At 43.6% G+C, this 5,107-nt stretch overlaps 1 long non-coding RNA gene across 1 annotated transcript; it reads right to left on the bottom strand.

The window, feature by feature from the left end:
* Nucleotides 1–604: 604 nt before the first annotated feature.
* Nucleotides 605–951, bottom strand: LOC142848738 (uncharacterized). Its single transcript, XR_012910463.1, has 3 exons — nt 883–951; nt 811–846; nt 605–774 (listed from the first exon to the last, which is right to left on the bottom strand). It is a non-coding gene; the product is annotated as an uncharacterized LOC142848738 (long non-coding RNA).
* Nucleotides 952–5,107: the final 4,156 nt, after the last annotated feature.

Consider the following 5,107-nt stretch of genomic DNA (forward strand, 5'->3'; position numbering starts at 1 on the left):
GAGGTCTTAGTCATTACACTACAGAACAGGAAGATCCTCAAAATACTTGACGGTTCCTTCTCGAAAACATGTTGCTCAAAGCAAAGCAGATTATTTCCATTCAACGTTGCACCTAAGTACCACACCAAATTGCTTTCCATAGTGCTTTTCATAAATCAAATACCTGACCCCCTCTGCCCCTGACATGGGCTTTATAGAACTCGATCCGATGCGTGGCATCTACACGTGTCTGATAATCGGAGAGAGCTCTTCTCCAGGCTCCCTAGAGACAAGCACCAACTACAACTCCACACTCATCCCCTCGAGCTTCAGACAAGTTTTAGCGGAGCCAAATTGCCCTTGCCCGTACTCTCTTTCCTAGATGGAAGAAGGAAAAAGCTCAGCCCCTGCCAGAGGTCGTTATAAAATCAGGGCCAACTCACATCCACTCTCTTCTGCATCTGCAACCAAAGAATTAATCTCTGCATGCCAGTGAGTCCCACCACATTCAATCTCTAGCCGGGTGTTTTTCTATTTCTTTATATTAGACCAGACTATGCGTTCATTCTATTGTGTTTTTACAAATGAATACAATGAGAGAATGCACTGGACGATACCTGAATCTTCTGTTTGTCTCTATCAGTTCTCCTGTTTATCCATGAATATGACCCTGGTGAGGCCGTATGGTTCTACTGCATCTGGACTTGGTGTTTACATTGCTAATTAAGCCGGAGCTTCCTGACCCAGGTGCCAACGAACAAGTGCCGGCTTCATTGCCTTCTCCAGCTCCATCGCCTTCTTCAGCTCCATCGCCTTCTCCAGCTCCATCACCTTCTCCAGCTCCATCGCCTTCTCCAGCTCCATCGCCTTCTCCAGCTCCATCACCTTCTCCAGTTCCATCACCTTCTTCAGCTCCATCGCCTTCTCCACCTCCATCGCCTTCTCCAGCTCCATGGCCCCCTCCAGTGTTTATTAACAGCAGCTCCAGGCTTCAGAGATGCTGAGCAAAATGGGGAAAGAATGATCCCAATATACACTAATATGTTTATATTTCATTTCCTGGGCTACAGAATGGTCAATCGCCATAATTGTTTTAAATAATTAGTGTTTCCTTTTAAAATATATGAATCACACAGTTGTCATGTTAATTTTTAAAGGGACTCAGGAGTCAAGGACTAGAGAGAGAGCAGCCAAGCATCCATAGCTGGGAAGACTAAACAAGCATTCGAGCGCCTGCGGTCTCTAGGGCATCTCCATAGAATCGCTTTGCGGAGTCTGCGTGAGCATGGTTCTGTTTTCACACTTTTAATAGAAATTTCTGGAGTGAGTTTCAAATATTTGCTGTGACCCTTGAGCAAAAAGCACAAGCATAGGGCTCCTTAGTACTTTGTTGTGAACCCCAGGCTCTAATGCCACTTGCTGCTGATGGCCATAGGTTACCCTGATAACTGGCACACTTAGAACAAAAGCAGGCCAAGATGTAAATTATTGAGCATTTAAACCATCAGTGGGAGGTAATGTTTGCTCATCGGGAAAACACTGAGGACTGAACACTTGGCCAGTGGTCAGCATATGCACTGGACCAACGGGTTTTCATTCCTTCATGGACTCATCAAATGATTTGAGGGGGTGCTATGTGTGCTGGGTCCGGAGTGACATTTTTAAATGATTTGTTTAATTAATCACAATTAATTAATTCATCTAGTTACTCGCTGGAAAATGTCTGCTGCTGGCACACTACCCATGAGGAGATCAGAGAGCAGCTTGCAGAAGTCGGTCCTTCCTTTCCACCATGCAATTTCTGAGGCTCCAACTTAGGTCAACAGGCTTGGCAACAAGTCCCTTACTTAACCCATCTAGCCATCGCCCCAGCCCCCAAGGATTTTAAAAATAATTTTCTTTGCCATTTTTGTTTGTTGCAATCTATCCCGCATTGCCATATAGTCTCTCAAGTGTCTTTATCTACCACGAGACCTTAGATCTCTGATTTCTGCTCATCTTTGATTGCCTCCCCAGCTCCTTCCACTATGCGAGAACATTCCTCTTCTGGAGTACACCCTCTCTTACCTGACTCATCCTGCCTCCCCCACACCGTGCACCTATTCTTCAGGTGAGCCTCTCTTGACTCTTCCAGGAGTGTGGAGGCCCAAAACTGTGAGCCTCTTTCCACCTTGTCTGAAGGTCAGAGAATTTCAGCTTCTCCAGAGTTGTTGATATCAAGTGTGGCTACACCCTGCGCTAGAGTGTGTTTGCTTGGCCTTTTTGACATTAAGATGTTCCAGACATTAAGAGGTAGATCCACTCCACTCTGACCAAAGGTCAGAGAATTCAAGCCCACTCTGCTCCTTCTTTTGAAATAAGAGGTTTGACCTTGGGAGTGGCTGCCTTCAGGATACTTGGTTTAGGATGGCTTCGTTGCCTAAACAACAAAATGCTTTTCTCATGAATTAATGGCTTGATGTCTCAAGTACTGAAGCAAGTAACTGTTCTAAGTGTCCTTTGTATCACGTTAAAGCAATCTTTTGCCTTTCCCCCTGTTGTATTGGGGTATAAAAGTGTATGGAAAATTAAACACAGGCGATTGGAACCTTAAAGCCAAACCGTTTGAGTACTCACTGGAACTCCCTCCCAGTGCTCTCCTACGCTTCTGTTGTATTATTTTCACTTGCGTCTTCCTTCTCTTTACTTATTTTTCTAATCCCCATGGCCCTGCCCTGATTAGTGGTATCCTTGTCAAAGCTGGTCTCTGACAGAGGAGTTGCTCTAGGAAAGCCCAGTGACCAGCTCTGATTCTCAGCTTATCACCTCGGCCTTAACACAACACACTAGTGGCATGGGAGGCCACCCGTACCTGATCCATTCTCCCTGACGCTCAGATATGTGGTACCCAGAACTGTAATGAATTTTACTATATTAAGATACATTTCCCAATACCTTGTTTTCACCCTCAGTTGGTCTAGTGATCAGATGTGGGACACCTGAAAACATTCATCTCAGTGAAACTAATAAGCAGCAACGTGAATTTTCATGTCTAAGAGAGACAACGGACTGTGCTGTTTTCATATGCTATAGCTACTTAAAGTTGGGTAAGTAGATGCTAAAATAAAATGAACTTGGGAATTCTTTCCTCTTAACCTAAGGTTAGAATATAGAATACAGAATATATATTTAAAATGAGCAATATTATATAAAACAGATGAAACATAAAATGTCCCAGGAAGAAAAGTTAAATATCCCCAAATGTAAACAATAGTATCCAGGTGTTAGGGAAGTATTTCTCCTCCTCTAATTTGCTTCTGTCCCCACCTTCTTTAATGAGTGTGCTTTTATTGTTTAAAAAACAACCATGTTGCAAGCTGTCATTCCTAGATCAGGTTTGGGGTTTTTTTTTCTTCAAATTTTTGTCCTTCGGGTTTTCATTTGTCCCAGAACATTGTATTTCAGATTCTTTAGAAACACTTGTCCTGTTGGTTAACTCTAGCCCTTCATTAGTATCAAGGTTGTCTGAACTTCAGGACTGCGAGTTGACTCAGCATTGTTCAAATGAAGTCAGAACCCTTCAGACAAAAAAAAGGGGGGGGGGACATTCATTAAGGCCCAGGGAATGAGGCCAGCAAACCGCAGTCACCAGCCTGTCACCTGGCGGGACCGTCTCTAAACGGCAGACACGTCAGGGGCTGTCACTCTTCACTCAAAGCAATATTCTTTGTTTTTATTATGGGAGGGGAAAAATAAAAGCTGAGATTCTTCCCATGTCCCATCCCTGCTATTCTGACCCACTTTCCTCCTGATCTTATTCTCTTTTCCAAAAATAAACTACAAAGCACTTAGAGTCTTTCCGAGTCAAGCACCAGGCTTAAAAGTCCACTCTGGTTCACCAGCCTAATGTGAGCCTTCATGGTTCGTGTTCTAGATTTTCTCTGGGGAACATTTTCCTCCTCAAGATACAAATGGGATGCTAAGAGCTAAAGTTCAGGACATTTTCATCACCAGATTCACAATGCAGAAATTGAGTTCTCTAATTGGAGTATTATTGTTAGCAAAATGAATCTGTTTGCTTCCCCCTTCATGTTTTTTTTCCTTCTGCTCCTCTTCTCTCCTCTCCTCTCTTTCCTCCTCCTCATCCTCCTTCTCTTCTCCTTGTCCTCCTTCTCCCCTCCCCTTCCTCTTCTTTCTTCCGTCCCTCTTCCTCTCTTCTTCCTGCAAATGTTACTGTTTGAAGTCACAGGCTGGTTTGAGAGTGGTTCCCATAGATTCATTTGTTGGAATATTCAGTCCCCATTGGTGGAACTGTTTGGGAAAAGCTAGGAGGTGGAGCTTTTCTTGAAAAGGTGTGTCATTAGGGGTTGGCTTTAAGGTTTCAAAAGCCCATGTCTTTCCATAGTATGCTATCTGCCTCCTGCTTGTGGATCAAGATGTGAGCTCTCAGACGCTGCTCCAGCCTCCTGTGGATTTGCCTTGGTTCTGTCATCGTGAACTCTGACCCTCTGGAACCCTGAGCCCAGTAAAAGTATTGGTCGTGGTTTTTCACACAGCATTGGAAAGGTAACAAAGGTGGGTCCTCTGGATGTATTGGCACTCAGTGATCATGAACACATCGCTGTAAAATGTTTTATCTGCATGTATGTGTGTGTAACGCATGCGAACAGTGCCCACAGAAACCAGAAAAGGTTATGACGTCACCTAGAACTGGAGTTACAGATGATTGCAGATGGAGTTACAGCTAGCTGGTTGCTGGAAGCTGAACTTGGTTCATCTGTAAGAGTAGTCAGTGCTCCTAATAACAGAGCCTTCTCCCCAGGCCCTCTACAGGGAATGTCTTATCTTCACAGTCTTTCTCCACTGAAACAAGGATACTTATAAGTTTATCCCTTTTAAACTACTTCTCCTAGGTCTTTTAGGAAACCCACAGAGCAGGTAAATTCTATAATCTTTAGTTTCTTAATCCTTAATCTTAGCAGGAGCAGCTCCCAGCCCTTCTTCATATGTGCATGTTCATATGCCCAGCTGTTATGGTTTTAGAAAATAGAATCAAAACACACGTGTTTAAATCTTCTAAATTACTGCATTCTGGATATTGTTATCTACACCCATAAGTATAGATACACCTCCATTGATACCAGTTCTA

The sequence above is a fragment of the Microtus pennsylvanicus genome, chromosome 4 (assembly GCF_037038515.1).
Source record: "Microtus pennsylvanicus isolate mMicPen1 chromosome 4, mMicPen1.hap1, whole genome shotgun sequence".
NCBI classification, from domain to species: Eukaryota; Metazoa; Chordata; class Mammalia; order Rodentia; family Cricetidae; genus Microtus; species Microtus pennsylvanicus.